Source organism: Ochlerotatus camptorhynchus, unplaced genomic scaffold (genome assembly GCF_037179485.1).
Source record: "Ochlerotatus camptorhynchus isolate MF236.1 unplaced genomic scaffold, CSIRO-AGI_Acam_v1.1 ptg000425l, whole genome shotgun sequence".
In the NCBI taxonomy this organism is placed as follows: domain Eukaryota; kingdom Metazoa; phylum Arthropoda; class Insecta; order Diptera; family Culicidae; genus Ochlerotatus; species Ochlerotatus camptorhynchus.
In genome coordinates, this window is record NW_027040911.1 from 343,850 (window position 1) to 362,205 (window position 18,356).

The 18,356-nt window shown below is 38.4% G+C and overlaps 1 protein-coding gene across 4 annotated transcripts in view; it reads left to right on the forward strand.

The window, feature by feature from the left end:
* The window catches only part of LOC135711201 (uncharacterized), a 94,248-nt gene that overhangs the window by 34,199 nt on the left and 41,693 nt on the right, over window positions 1-18,356 (forward strand). The window contains exon 1 of one of the 4 annotated variants that reach the window (XM_065233980.1): window positions 551-841. The exons of 1 other annotated variant lie outside the window; for it this stretch is intronic. The gene's annotated coding sequence lies outside the window, so the exon portion shown is untranslated. Of the gene's footprint in view, window positions 1-550; window positions 842-11,230; window positions 11,550-12,094; window positions 13,062-18,356 lie in introns of those variants that run through there. 2 more of the 4 variants (XM_065233982.1, XM_065233981.1) reach the window with 2 other exon arrangements.

The window sequence follows — 18,356 nt, forward strand, 5'->3', positions numbered from 1 at the left end:
CGTTTAAATTTTGGTTGCCGAAAACAGTCAATAGGTGCCGAAGCCGACATTTACCCTATTTAAAAAAAATCTGGAAATAAACGTGATATGGCAAGACGACTGCAAATCTGTAAAATCCAGATAAATCTGGAATACTAGCAACGCTGCTTGTGCATGCTATCAATTGACGTTTGAGCGGTTTTTATGATTTTTAAGCAGGAGTGAATTTGTTGCGTTGTGAGTGCGTGGGCTCAAAGCGTGAGATTTGAGAATGATTTGAGAATGAGCCCCGTAAATTTGCAAGACGAATCGTTCAAATTCGGTAGCATGTTCCGAGTTCTGATATGCGACAGCTGTGTTCAGTCAAGTTTTGCTGCAGTTAAAACATGAGGAAGATTACTCTTTGTGGATAAAAATGAACCGCCCTAACCGTGACATTTGAGACAGTGAAACGATGAACTAAACTGAGGGAATACCTCGCTCGTACATCGCACAGACACAAGTTGGCCAAGAAGAAAACGAGAGTACTGTTGTTGTTGTTGTTGTTGTTGGACAGCAAAACATATTGTGCTCGTGTCTCGTGTGTATTTTCCTCGCTACGGCTACGGTGATAGAGATAGGAAGAAGTCGATTTATATCATCTTCCACGGTTTAGAGAGTTTGTTTGACACATGTTTCATAATTGAAGCATATTTTGTCGTTTTTCGCGAACTAGGGAACTGTCCCCCAAGGTGGTGTGAAAAGTGTTCAAGTGATATACCGAAAAGAGCTACCGATACGGTTCGACAAGTGCAAACATTTGAACGACATCGAAAATAGGTTCTCGCTCTTGTTCCACTTCCTGGTTGGATGTTCGAATTCGGTAAGTTTCTGCTGCTCCGTTGATATCACCTTCAGCTACACAAGCTCAGCATAGAGGGGTTTTTCTTCCCATAACGTATGCGAATGCGGATAAAGATTAGATTTTTGCTTTCCATGTGGTGGCGTGGAGCGGCTCGGTCTTCGGTAGGGTTTACAGATAAAAATGTGAATACATGAACCTCGGTTCGGCCCGATAGACAGAGAGATAAGCGTCGAAAGTTTTATTGGCCTCTTTTCTGAACTTGGTACTGGTCACCACAATAGTTCACAGAGCTCAGCTGTGTCGTACATGTTATTGTTTCTCTTGCTAGAATGTGAGCCTAGATCACAGCCGAGTCGCTTGCATGTATGCACATTTCCCCTCTCGGATAGCTGTGCTGTCTAAGCACATTATTGAATGCAATAATAAGCTGCAGCGAACACGTCATGGATGCAACGGAGCTCGGACGGGGAGTGAAATATTTGTCCGTCGCGATATGGTGGTACAATTCTACTGATGTTTTGCGAAATGGGTATGTAAATTCAAGGCAGTATGAGCGAATTCTTAATCTTGCAGCTAAGCATGGTGTAATTACCGGTAATAAAGTATTTAGGCTCTGAACCATTTGGATGAAAAGATCAAAAGTTATTGATTAACCCTGCTATCCGAGTGTGGTTATTTCTGACAGACAAGAAGTTAAATTTTGACAACCTTGGCTCGAAAACCGGTCGATCGACAGCACGGGGATTTTCGAACATAGAAAATAACTTTCGAATTGTCACTTTTAACCACGAGTTAAATTTAACTCGCCAAATGGTTCACAGCCTGAGTATCAATCCTACCGACGCCAGGAAGACAGCTCCCACACCTGGACCTATCGACCCATCAAAAACTCATGGACCGTGGACCAACGCCGAAGGAAGGCGTGATCAGAGATTTTATGCCTCAGAAAATCCCGGCGGCGCCGACTGGGATTGAACTCAGGCCGTTTGGGGTGAAAGGCAATCATGCTTACCACTGCACCACAGGCGCCGCTCCTAATAAGATGTGTTTTAAGCTTTAGCTATAAACCTTGATGTCTCCCTTTAGAATCTTATCCAAAATGACATTCAGTTGACTGTGACAAAATTCAATAAATGCATCAATATTTCAAAACTTGATCGCGCATCAATTCTCTACAACTTATTCTCTGTTTCGAATCTTGTTGAGAGAAGCGTGGATTTTCCATTCTTTTTCGCTAATTTAGATGAAAAACGTACCAATCAATTAGTTGAGCAAAACTTAATTTCTAATCTAATCTAATCTAACACCAACATAGCCAGTTCTTGCAACCATCCTGGATAATGTTTCATATAACTTCATCATGTTTATTGTCTATTTGTATATGTTTCACTTCGAAGATGCGTCACACATACCAAAACGGTCAGGCCTACTGTGCAGCATTTAAGGGGCAAGATGATTCAGAAAACATAGCGCGATGCTTCAGAATCAAATAAATTGATGAAACGTGGACATACCGTACCGTACGTTCCGTTTTTGGTAATTATATGATGACTAACCACATTGGAAGCATCTAAGCTAGAAAGGTTAAGTGATACTCTTGATAAACTTGATCCACTTGAATATTCGCAGGACTTCACTAAAATCTTCGATTAGCTGGAGATCGTTTGAATACTTCCTGACCAACGTGCAGTTTTGGGAGAATATCTTCACAATAATACTTGATCAACTTGAAGCCTTGAAAAATATCCAGATGACTTTATTAAAATCTTCGATCAGCTGGATTAAGTACTTCCTGACCGACCTGCTATCTTGAGAGAGCCAATTGAATGGTTGACCAGTTTCAGATCTTCAGATTTCCTGATCAAACTGAATTCACTAATATCTGATCAAACAGCAATCTTGGGAGACTCTTTGGTGACGCCATTTGAATGTTAAGATCAGTTGAATATCTTAAGAATAATAATTGATCAACCTGAAGTCTTGAAAAATATCCAGAGGGCTTTAAATCTCCGACCAGCTGTATATCCTTTATATACCTTTTTCTTTTGCTTATTGATTTATTTGATAAGGCTCAATCTAATTAACTTTACAGAGCCGAGGATTCTTGTTTACTATACAAAACATTATAAAACTATAGTCAAAGGGTACAACACAATACACACTTTATCTTCCGCTATCCAATAAGCCTCCTCCATCAAAACGGGATCCACTTCCAGTGGTTTCATTGTATGGCAGTATCACCAACGGGAGGCAGAGTGCTTCCATTGCAGCACTCTGCCTCCCGTTGGTGATACTGCCAGTCGACGACGCATCGACCGAAAGAACTGCTGATGAAGAACAATGAGGAAGACCACAGACTACCGAGTAAACAGACGATCACGTGACACACATCGAGAGTGGTCTGCTTCTGTCACGTAATCACTGCTTTAAATACTCTCTCATCAAACTTCCGTCATGGAAGGATGTTTGAAAGACGTCTTTTGAATGTTTGAACAGCATGCTTGGCATGCACAGTTGTACACACCAACTGCTTATTTGTTAATAACTTTTAACTCAGTAGGTGAAATTTAGATTCCTTTAAAGTAATTGATAGATTAGGATCATAGTTTACTGTCGACATGCAAAGAGTAGGTAAATCTTATCATTTGAATCAACACAAATGAATTTTTACACTTAAAGTCCGAGATGTGCAGTGAGCATTTCTCACTTCATTTTTGCAACGCAAAATCAAATACAGTTTATTACTAAAATTAAAATCTCTTTTTTTACATATCTATAAAAAGCTTAAGCTCTATTCTATCGACTACTTCAAACAGAACTATGTTTTGTCAACTCTGTGCAAAGTTATTAGCAAATGAGCAAAACTGTGTATGCCAAGCATGTTGAACAGTTGCAGATCTTCAGAACATTTCTTAACTTTATCGATATCTCATCGAAAATCCATCAATATCAACAAAGTCCCCTGAATAAGTGGAGAAATTTAAGACTTCATCATTTTTCAAAATGTCACAATTGAAAATTGCACGAATGTGCAACTGTTGCTTTGATAATTAAAATTATCACCGGTTACCTGCGAAAAGCGATTTCCCTAACACAGATTTCAAAGTTGAATTCCATCCGGTCTCACCAAACGGTGTTTAATCATTCACCGCGAGGTGAGTGGCTCTGTTCTCCAGTACACAACGAAAGGCTGCCTGCAAGCAACAAGCTGCAGCCCACATAAGCATCCATAGAAGGAGGAAGAAGCCGCACCGCTATTGATCGGAATCAGTAGCTCTTCGTGAGTCGCTGTGGGCCATCTATGTCAAGCGCGTCATACTAAAGAGTATAAACAGAGAGAACCCCGCTCAAATTCCTGTTCCTACACAAAGCAGAAGCTCCTGCTGCAGTTAACAAATAAGATTTATTATATAAGACCACGTAGTCCTACGTCACCATTGCGTACAACCCCATAGGCAACTTCTACCGACTTCCGGAAATAATCTGAACCTTTCCTAGAAATTTTCCTGAACATATTGACGAAATAAAGCTCGCAAAATTACACAGTTTCCTAAACTGATACGAAATTTCTTGAGCTTCTACGAAATTACCTAACCATCGTCAAATTTTACCGAACTTCTACAATTTTTGCCGGAGTTTTTCGAAATTTCCTGATCTTTTGCAAAATTCCCTGTGACAGGGCTGGTAGCGAGTCACTTTTTTCAAGCCAGTCACTAAAAAGTCTCTTTTTTTAAGGCCAACACTTCAAGTTTTATCGTGGGTTTATAGTGTTCTACAAGTCTAAATCATGGTCTTCAGAACGCAAATTGCTACTTGGAAGGTCACTAAAAGTCACTTTTTCTTGTAATCAGTCACTATTTTCAACTTTTTTTTAGCGTGAACTTATTTCAAGATTGATTATTCTTCTTACAATGTCTAGGATCTGATAGTCCAATCCATTTTATTCTTGGATTTGGAGAAGTTCTGAGGAGTTCTGAGGAATGAAAGGAAATGCTATTAATTTCAGTGAAGCTTTTGTTTATAAAGCTTCACTGAAATTAATAGCATTTCCTTTCATTCCTCAGAACATAAGGGAAGTTAACACGCTGAAAATATGGGGAACTTATTGGAAGCTTTAAGAACCTCAAAGCGGTTCTTTTAGCACCCGGAAATTTTCAGAAACTTTTATGAAGTTCCTATAATTTCAGAGAACTTCACAGGTGTCAAGCAAATTCTGGAAATATAGAAAACTTTAGCACCTCAGAAAAGCTAGATCTAGAGATCTTTGGGGAATTTCAGATCTTAAGAGCAGTTCCCATAACTTTAGTCCAGACTTTTGGATCAGTTTAAAGATCTATAATCGTAATTTTTTTAAAATTCAGGATACTTTCATGATGTGCTGAAAAAACGAGAACCCTTAAGATGCTCCGAGAATTTCAGGGAAGCACAGAGACCTTCAGAAATATTTCAGGAACTTCACAGAAATCCAAACAATTTCAGGGAAATTTAAAGGTGTTAAAGGGAATTCCATTTATTTCCCAGCAGAAGCGAGATCTTCAATTGAATTGAGTGCTTCAGTGAAGCTTCGAGAATATCAAGACAAATCAGAGAATCAAAGAGCAGTTCAAATAATTTCAAGGAAATTGTAGAAACCTTAAAGCAGCTTTGAGAAACTCAAGGAATTTCCGGAAACTTCAGCAAAGCTCCGAGATAATTTCTGGAACGTGATAAAAATTATATGAACATCCGGAAAACGTGAGAGTATTTTTAAAATGTTAAATCATGGAGATTTCAAGAACTTGAAAAAATGCAAAAAATTAGCTATGTTGATTAGGGAACATCAACTAAGTTCCTGTGAACTTTTAGCAAGCAGCGATATCTGAAAGAAATTCCAGAGACCGCCTAATAAATTTAGATAGTTTTAAATAGTTTCATGATATTCAGCGATGTTCCGAGTACCTCAAGGATGATCAGATAGCTTCAAAATAGTTCCATTAATTTAAGCAAATTTGCAGCTACTTACAAGGAGTTCCGTGGAATTATGGGGTATTCCGAAACTTCTATGATTGATCCGAAAACGTCAGAAGCGTCAGGGAATTATGAATATATACAGAAAATTGGCCGGATTATCAAACAAATTTAGAGACTTTCAGGTAAGCATAGATAAGTTCAGGAAAATTGTTGAAACGTCAATGCAAATCAGTTAATTTCAGTAAAGTTAGAACTTTAAAGAAATTCAGTAATCGTTTCGGCAGTTTTAATAACACCAGGAAACTCTAGACTATTGAAGAAGCTTTAAATTATTGACGATAATTTAGAGGAAATTTCATGAACTTCAGAAAAATATTGAGAACGTTCTAATTCCATGAAAATTTTGGGAGCACAAAAGTTCCAGAAATTTAGAAAACCTTCGAAAGCTTAACGGAATTATTTCTAGAACTTCATAGAAATGAAACCTTATGGAGCTTAAGGGGAGATCCGCGAACTTCAGGAATTATTATGAACATTAGCAAAATGCGGGAGCATTTGAAAGAAGTTTAGTAAGCTCCGAAAATTGGAGGAATTTCAGGGGGAGGTCTGTTCCATTGGTTTCAGAAAATTTGTGGGAAACTTAAAGCAGTTCCCAGATTTTCAGATAACTTCAGAGACGTTGAAAAGTTAGTTGAGGCCTTCGCATAAGTTAAGAAGTTCACGGAAGCTTAAACATTTTTAGGGCAGCTCAATTAAATTTAGCGCAAGTCAACAAGTTTCATGATAACTGCAAAAACTTTAGAGAAGTTTTGATAATTTCAGAAAAGAACACAGGACCGCAGAGCAGTGTCTTTAACATTCGAGAAGTCACATCAATTTTAAAGAAGTTTAGAGAACTTCAGCGAATTGTTAAACCTTTAGAGGAGATCCATGATCGTTCGGAAAATTGGTGAAACTTTAGGAAGTCCTATAAAGTTCAGGGAAGTTTAAGAATGTGATGACAAATATTGTGAGCTTCAGGCTGGTTTCTTAAACTACAAAAGAACTTCAAGGCAGTTTCATTAACTTCAGGAAACATTTGGGAACTTTCAAGTAGTTCTGAAGACCACAGTATAGTCCATTTCATATTCAACGGAGATTTTCATTGAAATATTCCTAAAAATTCATTTCAGATTTCCTTTTGAATCTCACTCCTACCCTTGGAATTCTACTCACATTGAAAGTCTCCTAAGAGTTCATTGGCATTTCTTCTCACAAATTCCTTAGATTTCTTCTCATAATTTGATTGGAAAAATCTTCTGAATTATTTAACGAATTCCTTTGAAGATGTCCTGGAGTTATTCTCAGATTTAATTGTAATCCTCCTGCTCTGTAATACTAAACTTCTATAAAAAATCGAAGGACTTATGCTCGGGATTCGTTTTCTCCCACAAACTTTATGAAATTATCTTCAAAATTCCCCTTGGAATTTTCCTTTGAAGTTTACAGGAGTTGTGCTCCTCAGAAATTCCCTATAGTTTGCATCAAAATTTACTTTTAATTCAGTTCAGGGTTTCTTGAAATTCTACTCATAACAATCAGGCTTCATCTAAAATTCCTCAGAACTATCTTGAAAGCAGATTGCATTTTATGTTTTTCTGAAAGATTTTTTCTCCCAGAACTCCCTTGGAATGAAGTCCTTAGAAATTAAAGAGCCTTTCAAACTGTGCATGGCATTTGACTCCGGATTTTTGAAAATTTCTTGAAGTATTATACCTTAAAAGTCCAGAGCGAGGAGGGCGACACATCTAAATCTCAATTCTAGATGCTCAAAAAATCTCACACTAGCGAATCAATCTTCGAAAAATCTTCTTTCATTTCTCGCATCTGCTTGCATCGCGCATCATCTTTTTGCAGCAAATCTTCTTTCTAACTACTCAGCATGCGTGCAGCTAGCCACATCAAAACACAATCTTTTCTGCATCGTAGATAGAGTCGTCCCCGTCGGTCTAGAGCTATTTCAAATTTGAAATTTCTTAGATAGGGGAAATGTCTCTAATGGTGGCCAATGGATCTAAGATTGGGCCCATCGCTAAAAATCTGCTATTAATCAATTTTATCCAGATGAACGCGTTATTGGGACGTTACTAATGGATATTTTTGGTTGCTATTGAAAATTTAGTCGATTGCTGAATTTATGTATGGGCCCAAATTAGGGACACTTCGGCCCTGTCTTTTTTATACTGATGATTAATTTACTGTGCATTTATAAAGTTCAAAGTGTGAATGTAAATAACGAGAAAAATTATATTCTTTTATTTTAAAACTCATTATTTTCTTTAAAATATCCTTAGTAAGAAAATGACAAAATTCTCTGAGACTTCCAGGTATTGTAAGGAAAAATAAAATGTCCTGAGGATTCCCAGTTTTCCAGACGTTTGCAGTTAGTAGACACCTTGACTAATACCAAAGACTTCATATCAAGAAGACTGGCAACTTTGCCAGAATCCAAGCGACAGATACAATAGCGCTGCAATTGAATGAAGGTCCCTAATAAAAATAACCATAAAAGAGAGCTTAACGACGTGTTCGGGGTATCATCCAAACCATTTGTTGGATAGTTTACCCATCCGGGATACAGTTCGTTTATGGTACTTGTTTATTAGGGGTTTATTAGGGCTTCCGCAACGCATAAAAAATTGAGCAAATACACAAACCATTCTTCTGAGGATGTAATCTTTGCTATCAAATTCGTTCGAAGCATTTACCTTTGAGCGGTAGATGACGCGATTGTACCTGTCTCATAGCGTTCGTATGAGAAAATGGAAGAGTTGCCAGTATTCTGGATTTGTTGTCTTCGCTAATATCGTGGGTTTGTTCATACACTTTCTATTGAATCTTTCGCTTTAAAGGTTCATATCGTACATAAGTGTTTATGCGATACTAATTGGGTTCTTTAATTTTGAAAAATATATCATCTGAAAGAGCTTCGTTTTTTGAGCACAGCGATATTTTTTTCGAACCCATACACTTTTATCTCGATTTTTAAATCAAGATTTAAAGCAAAATAATAACTTCACTGTTTGACACTAAACTGACAAACTGACAGCTCGCTCCCATACAAAGTGACACCGAGGGGCGCTAATAAGGTGATTTTTGCAAATGTAATCGCACTTATTTAAAATAGTTCCAGTGTACCAAAATTGATGAAATTTTGGGTTTGGGTTCCATTTTTAATGAAGATTACGAATATACATTTACCTCAATACCCTTAAAGAACCCAATTGAATAAGTCTAAAACATCAAACATTTATTTGATGTGTCATCTTAACGACTACTTTCCTTCTCTTAGGTCACTTTTTAGTCACTATTTTTAAAACTATAAAAATTCTGGTCACTTATTTCTTCAACATGGTCACTAAAATTACTATTTTGACAGCAGTGATCGCTACCAGCCCTGCTGTGCTAAACTTCTACAAAGTTCACTGCACTATTATAATGTTTCTTAAACCTTTAGGATTTTCGGTGATTTTTTGCAAAGTTTCGTGAAATTCTACAAAGTTTCCTGAACTTCTACGGAATTGCAGTCTTCATCAGTGTCATTCCCACTAAAGACTTATCAAAATCTAACCCCCTTAAGTACTCACCCCCTAGGTAAAAACGTCAAGCTCACAGGTATAAAAATGAAACTACAACGTGTAGAATCGGAACTTACCTAACTAATAATAAACAATGAATTGAGTAAAGTGTTAGCGGACCCGAGCAAAGTAAAATAACAATCTGATATCATCTTGAAAACATGTCTTGTTATTCAGATATCAATTTGTTTTCAGTTGTTATCGCATAACTAATTTAGTTATCAACCTCGACTTATTTTGTTATCAGTTGATATCATGAAAGAATATGAAATGATGCAAGGTTAGTTCAAAACTTCAAATATTCCACATGGTGAGAAAAAAAAAACACTGCCAATCATATTTCAGTTATCAGCGTAAGGCTTTAATACCAAATCGATAAAATAATTTGGAATTTTGTTGAAAAAATTAACATGGATCACAAAATTTGTTATCAATGATAACTAAATAAGTTATTTTTGTGATATCTCAGAAGTATTATTTTGTTATAATTTTTGTTATGTTGGCTTTCAGAGAGGGTATCAGAACTTGTTATCAATTTGGTGTAATCCTTTGCTCGGGGAATACTTAAATAAAACAGCAAAAAAGGTTACCACAGACAAACAGACATAACTCTTCGAAGCAAATTCTTCAAAAAATATCGTCAAGTGTATTTTGCATGCGCACTAGCACCATCTATCATCCACATTCCCAAGCCTTGATGTGCAACTAGAGCATCCCTCGTTCATGCCATTTTTTCACCAGTTGCTTTTCCGTGTTGAATAAAAACAAAACAGATGGAAGTCAGTGATGTCGGTTCTACTAAATTTTCCGTAGATCTATAGAATTGATTGAATTCTGCAGAAAAAAGGATCCGTAGGAAAAATTCACAAAAGCTAAGACTTTTTTTTAGGGATTTGGTTTGTTTGTTTAGTATGCTTTTTTCTTTTGCTGGAAACAAGTTTTTAAACGAGGTAATGCATAACTAATTAGTGCCGTTTCTACCACTGCTCATAACTTTAATGTGTGTACAGCAAAAAAAATATAATATGTATCAATCAATGAAATTCATGATGAAGTATTGAACATCAATAACTGGTAAAAGGGGTAAAAGTTGATAGAATAGTACAGTCATCAACATGATTTGTTCTCGAATTCTGTGTTAATCGTACAGCGTAATATTAGGAATGGAATGACTAATGTGCAGCACTTTTGATGTAATATTCTACAACTTTTTTTCTGTGTTCGTCAGATGTGGTATGTGTCTCCAGTGGGATTATCATTTTCAAGAGCTGACATCTACTAACTAGACGTGAAAAAGAACTGGCATCACTGATAAGTTCGAAATTTGGTGGCTTTCTCAATGCTTCAGTGGCGCCACCATGACAAATGCAAACACATTCCCAACTAAAACATTATTTGCGATGAATGTGATTGCGAGTGTTATGTCTGTTTGTCTGTGAGGTTACCTTCCATTTCTATTTTTAAATATATCCACTTTCGATTCGATATTTTGCAACAACAGTTCAATCGGTTCCGAACGATAAACTAATAAAGCGTTTGGCCTTCATAAAGTTCATAAATTAATTGCGAATGGTCCGATTCCCCAAATGAAGCAGACAAACTTCCATATTCTCGCCTTCCAATAATGTCAATTTCTTCCGTATAACATTCCACACGCAGTGTTGTGTAGTTCACCTGCTCTGAAAATACTCCTTCGTTCATTTTTCTCGCTCGTGAGAGTTCGAAAAAAAAACAAACAATTTGAGTGAGCAGTTACTTTGGCAGGCAAAGCCTACTATGCTCTTCTCGTATTTACCCACAACATCACTTCAGTCTTTCGGTCGCTTTCGTTCGTGTCGGTTCGTTCCGTTTGCCAGGGGTTACATTCCACGTTGTGTTGTTACTCGCGAGTGCTTCTGCTTAGCAGCTTACTGTGTTCAAGTGGCCGTGCAAAGTTTGTTCTTATCCAAGGCTGCTGGTTCTCTGTGTGGTAATACAGGTCGAAGTAGTAGACGGTACGGTAACAGAAGTGCAGTGCATGCTCATTGGGGAAGGAGAACGCGTGGCGCTAACAGTTGCCTACCGTGCCGTTAAATTGTGTTCCACTGGTTAGCTGTATCATCATCATCATCTTCATCGTTGTCAGTCGGTGGTTTATCATAAACGCCAAATTGCAAATTGTTAGTATTTCCCCCTTTGTGGCAAGATTTTATGTACTGATAGTTTTTCTTTTATTTATTTTGGATTTGGTGTGAATTCAATGTTCGAACTTGTTTCGGCTAGTGTAGTGGTGCTGGGTACTGCTTTTCTGTGCTTACTTAACATTCAACACCGCCAGTCGATTTAACACAAGTTGTTCGCAAGGGGAACGAGAGAGAAACGGTTACCAAAAGCAGTAGTGTGCACAGAGGGTAGAGCAAAAAAAAAAAGTTGCCATACGGGCATCAAGTTTAAGTGGCTTTTCTAAAAATGTCACGCGCTGACGAAACTGGTCGATTGTGGAATCCCAGTATCTCGGGAAGTGGACGCTGGTCATGTGGTCGATGAGTTCTTTGCATATCGTGTGTAGTCGAGCAAAGTAGGCGTTTGCTCTTTAGAATTGAGTCAACTAAACATCGCATTAGAGCGAGAGTTACCCACCACAATCGAGTGCAAGTGTTACTGTAGTGATGATGTAAGGCTTTCCGTCCTGTTGACTGCGACAACGATTATGTACAGTACCCTTCGCAGTGTCAGTGTATCGATCACGTTGAAGTTGAAGTGTTTGGCTCGATTCCAGATTCCCGTGAGAGCGGATTATCGAACTTGTCGAGTGAAGCATATTCGGTGCTTCAGCCGATCGTAAATTGACATGGAACACTGTTCAGAGTGTGTTACATGGAAGGGAAAACCACGGCACACTCACACCTACACACACGCCCAATGCAACATGGAGCTCAGCTTCCCTCGGGTCCGGATGTTCGTCAACTGTCGGGGCACAGAAATAAGATTTTAATGAGCGACCGTGGGTGGAAAAAAGGACTATGTTGCGCCATTCTGTGGTTGAGCATATTTAAAACAGCCACGAAGAAAATCATGTTCGCTTTAATTGAAAGTGCATTACCGATTAATGGGGTCAATTAAGTGGAGAGTGCAAAAGTAATTAATGCGATAAGTTGCATAAGCTAACGAGAGAGTGTAACCATCCGTGGAAGAGTCATAGGCATTCGAACAAGTGGATTTAGTGCTAATCCGAACGAACGGAAATATATGATGAATCATTCGTAGCACAATACCGGTTCTTTTTTCAAATCAAACTTAATAATGCCTACACACTGTACAGGCATTGGTGGCATTGCCAAAGAAGTTCTACACAGTTCATGATTCTCTAAAGGTTTATTTGTGCGATTCTCATTTTTTTTTCTCGCCCTGTAACGGGGATGGTGGACGTGAATAGTGATTGGAGCTATTTTTAACCGAAGTGCTAATTACACTTGAGGCGGCTATTAGAACAGCACGAGATAGGCAGCAGCTCGAGAACGACGGAACGAAACTGTTGCCACAGTTTGACGTTATTTGGCTAAATACATGAGGTGGATGAAATTGTGGTGTTCGTGTGACTGTGTGATTGGTGATGATAAAGAAGATAGTGAGAAGAAACTCCAACAGCAGTTATCAGTGCGTAATCAAGACAAATGTGTGTGCATTAGCAGGTGATGGCTACAGTTTCTTAAAATCTCCAAAGTGTTTGCATTATTGTTCATCATGATGAATCGTTTTCCTATATAATGTTTTTTTTTTGGTTGGGGTATTCAACGTATGAAATGTACCATTGCAGCGTCGTAGTGAGGCTTTACTATACTTCCCATGAAAGCATAACAGTCCCATATGGATTTTGATCAGAAATGAGTTATCCATTAGAATCGATTGTTAGCTACCTGTATTTTACACTGTGCACTCTAAAAGTACCTCAAACGGGGTCACTTGCAACACTTTTCAGGTTTCTCTCTTCACAACTTTTCAAAAACAAGTTTTTTTTTTGTTCTAGAACTATGCGATAGTTTTAATCAGTGTTCATACTCGAAAATAAAAATATACAAAAAAATATTGCATTTTATAATTTACTAGAAAACATCAAAACGGTGGGTGTTGCAAGTCACCCCTCCTGCGGGGTGACTTGCAACACTTTTGTTAGTTTAATGAAAACAGAACTTTAAAACAATTTGATCATGGTAATGTTTGGTCTAGGATTTTTCTGAGATGCTTTTGGTGCCGGAGGATGAGCTGAAGGCACTTGTTGCTTAGTCTGTTTCCTGTTGTTGTTAGTTGGTCCAACTTTGGTTGTCTTTGCGCGCTTCGTTGTTGTTGAAGAGGAATTCAAACCAGTCTTCTCCATCACGTCCTCGGCAGTCACGGTCTGTCCAGGTTCAGGTTCCTTATTTCCTTGGCTGTTCAGAAACCCCTTGACGATCAATTTAAGATCATTCCTTTGGAAAGGCATTCCCCACTCCGCTGCAAGCAACAAACCATCTTCCAGTATCTGCTCCTCTTGGCTAGTAAACACTGTTTGTCCACCGTAAGCTTTCTTTTCAATGTCTTCCTTTTTCAAGTAACGGGAAACCGTTGAAGGACATAATTTGTACTGCTGGGCCGCCTACCGGATAGATGATCTGTTCTTTTTAACTTCTAGCGCCGCTTTTTCCAAAGTTTCCTTTGAGAAATTAGCATACGTGCGACTTCCAGCAGGCTTCTAGTAGGTTCTTGGCATGATTCCGGATTTAACAGAAGCCCTGTAACATGAAACATGGTTTGGTCAAAAAATATGGTGAATAATACCAAAACTGATTGTCCCATCTATAATGCTGGGTTTAGACTAGGCAAGTCAAATGATCAACTCAGCATGAATTCAACTGAGCTGATCATTTGACTTGCCTAGTCTAAGCCCAGCTTAAGAGTCGACAGGCAAATAAATTTTCAACTGCTTTTTTTCTCGGCGTGCTGTTTTTCCAGTATAGACTGATGTGCTTTTATGGGCAGTATACCCTTGACAAACAATGTAATTGACGTCTATTTTTTAGTGATTAAATCAAACGCTAGGTCCCTAAACCAAGAGGGACATTAATTTTTATTCGGATTTTCGATATTTTTCACGACTGGGTTTCGAATCGCTCAAGATCTTATGCATTCTAATGATAAAGTCAATTGTTTTAAGTATAAATTAACAGGGAATTCCGGGCAATTATCGGGAATTCTGCCTGCACCAGTGGTGTAGGGGTAAGCGTGACTGCTTTTTCACACCCTAATGGGTATGGGTTCAATCCCAGCCGAAGTCGGTGGGATTTTTCTGAGGCATAAAAATCTCTGGTCACGTCTTCCTTCGGAAGGGATGTAAAGCCGTTGGTCCCGGCCCATGTGTGTTTAATGGATGCGATATCCTACGCAGATGTGGAAGCTGCCTTCCTGCCAGTGTTCGGAAAATCATTCTCAAATCTCATTCATGGAGCCTTTCTGCGACAATAAACTCGCGTGCGAATGCGGCAAACAAAATTCACGCTTGAGATTCTCATGCATATTCATGCACTCAAACTCACAACGCCGAAAAATCATTCCACTCAAATGTCAATTGATATCATGCCTATGCATGTTGTGTTAGTTTTTCGACCCCTGATGCACAAACAATAGTAATAACAATGAATAACAAAAAAAAAAATATAAAGCAATGAACTTTTGAACCTGAAAACTCATCGGTGATTTTTGCGACGTTGAATTTTGCAAGGCAAAACTCATAGGCGCATAAACTCATGCATGAGATTTGAGTTTTTGTGTTTTTCCGAACACTGATTCCTGCACATTCGATTGCCGTCAATCGATGACAATGGATGTCCGTCGGTGATTGGAACTAGATTACGGAATGAAGACCGGGCCGAATTCCCAGGAAAAATGCGCGAAAAACCAAATCGCACCAGGACAGATCATAAATAAGGTCACAATTTTGGTTTTATCATAGTCTTGTAGGCCATAATGTAGTCTTTAAGAATATTTTAAACCTTTATAAATCTTGCAATATTATTTGGAAGCGATCGATTTTATATCACGGTAAACGGCGATTTTGCCGTTGTTCCTAGGTTCCTACCACGATAGCTTACAGAGTATTTTTTTATATTTCTTTTGGTGTCATTGGAGTGTTGTTTGAAATATTTTGCTACAGTTTTCCGAGTGTAGAAGTTTGTTGTTTATTAATTTATTTGATAAGGCTCAACCGAATTAACTTTACAGAGCCGAGGATTCTTGGTCACTATACAATACATTTTAAAACTATAGTCAAAAGGTACAACACAATAAACACTTTATCTTCCGCTATCCAAAAAGCCTCCTCCATCAGAACTGGAGCCGCTTCCAGTAGTTTCATTGTATGGCAAATTGTTGTACGCCAACGAGGGTCAGAGCGCGTCCATTGCAGCAATGGACGCAAAACGTGGTCAGCACTCACACACTCATCACGAAACGGTTGCTTTCCAAAGTCGACGACGCATCGACCGAAAGAACTGCTGATGAAGAACAATGAGGAGGACCAATGAAAGTTTGGTGGCCCTGAAAAGGGCCGTTTTGTTGGGCTGATGTTGTTGACAATGAAGGAACGGGCGACCTTGTTGGACGCTTATATAGTAGAACAGAAAATATCAGAGGCGTCAGATACTCGCATACGTACGTTAAACTCTTTCTTGATAATGTTGTGGCCAATTCTTTCTTGATAATGTTGGGGCCATTTTTCCAACGCGCTCGGCGTAGTTGCCCTTGCGGAGCAGACGGTGAATACGACCGACTAAGAACTGCAGCAGCTGGGCATTCCATGACGGCGGCCCAGTATACCGGAGCACTGGCACCAACGCACTCGGCGTAGTTGCCCTTTCGCCCCCAGGCTCTGCTGCCGCTGCTCTGCTGCCGTTGCTCTGCTTCCGCTGCTCTGGTACTGCAGTTCTGCTGCTCTGCTGCTCTGCTGCTGGGTCGACGTTCGGATAGACAATGATGGAACGGGCGACCTTGTTGGACGCTTATATAGTAGAACAGAAAATATCAGAGGTGTCAGATACTCGCATCTGATGTCTCGGTTGGAGAAAGTATAAGCATATAAAAAAAATCAATCGATTTTCACCATCTTTAGACAATGGTTTACTTTTAACCATTTTTCAATAGTTTACAGAATGAAATCAATAGTTTTGAAACATTCAGCAAATTGCTAGAAATATTTCCAATCGATTGATGTCATTATCTCGTAAATCTATCGAGAGACGGTTGAGTTATTATCGTTCAAAATCTTTTAATTTTTCGTAACGCATCCATAATGACTGTTTTCAATTTTGTACCCCCGTATGTCGCCGAAAGACGTTATCCAACGTCAAAATGATCTCCAACTCTTTGCATGCCCGACACTCAACACAATCAATGAACTAAAAAAATCCAGAGATAAATTACAAATTAGTGTCTGAATTTTGTGCTAACACTGGTACACAAGATTTGTCAGGACATCGTAGAATACCTTGGTTAGTCTGTAAAACAAAAGATCTGAATCCATACCTTTCACGCCAAAGTTATGAGTTCAAATCTCACCCGGATAGGTCCCGAATAATCCAAGTGTGTTTAATACAACGAATGAAGAAGTAAGCAAACAAAGTCCCGTAACGTGGGTAGATCACCTTTTCGTGGTACGTTACGGGATGTAAGATCTACAACCGATTCCTAGTCCTGACTACTTCAAACTAGGGGAACAGGATTTTTCAGTAATCCAAGGAACACATCTTAGTCCTTGTTACTTGTTATGCCTTTTTGATAGTGACAAGACTCGGCTTAGTCTACCGAGGATGATCTTGAAACAAGGAAAAAATGAGTTAGTTGTCTTCATCTTTGAATTCCTAATCTTCTATTCGTTGTTCCCTAGTTTGAAGTGGTTAAGACTAGGGTTCTGATGCATGGTCATTATCGGTGTCATACCTTAATTTTGTTGCTAAGGAATCCAATTATGACTGACAGAGGGGCACGCCTTTGGAGGGTGTTTCAACACTCCAAAGGGTATAAATAGCGGGACCTTTCAATTAGAGTCCTTGCGATAAATGCAAGAGTGGCAACTGTAAAAAAAATCGAATACTTCATCATTTCTCAATAGTGATGGAGTAATACGACATGCACTAAACTAAGGGCACGGGATATACTACACATACCACACATATAATTATTCATAAAATACCCTATTGAACCATGCAAGTTCCTTAGCGTTGAAAAAGCATTCACTTCAAAATGGTCCTGAAATCTTACTCAGAATTGTCTTGGAAATCTTTAGAATCTATTGAAACTGTTGAAGATGCTAAGTTTCAAATAAAAGACAAGGTGGTAATTTTTCTAAAATTCCCCTAGAAGTTCTGGCTAATATTTTCTTCATATATAAATGGATTTTCTAGGAACTCTTCTCAGAATTCCCTTGAAACTCTCCTAAGAATTGTGTAGCAATTTATGTTGAAATATCTTTAGAATACTCATTTGAATTGTCTCCTGAAATTCCTTGAAAATCCTCTGAAAAATTCTTTCCTCTCCAGAATTTCTTTCGAGTAATCTTGAAAGTTTGATTCTCTAACATGTCTGCATAGTTTTTCTATAATTTATCATCAGCATTGGCTATATATTCTTTCAAGAGTTCCTTATAAATTCTCTTCAGAAGATCATTAACGTCTCCATAAAATTCACCTAGAATTCTCAGGGTGTCTACTACCTGCAAAAACCTGGAAAACCGGGAATTTACAGGGAATTTTATTTTTTTCTGGAAAAACCTGGAATATTCAGGGAATTTTGGTTCCACTCAGGGAATTTTTCAATTATCACTTCATTCGTAATTCAAAAGAAGTTTTTCGTTCAGATGGCCAAACGTTTCTTAAGGGAACTGAACTTGACAAGCATCTGACAGCTAAGACAACGTGTGCGAACGAGACAAGTTCATTCAGAGAGTCTTGTCACGCTCG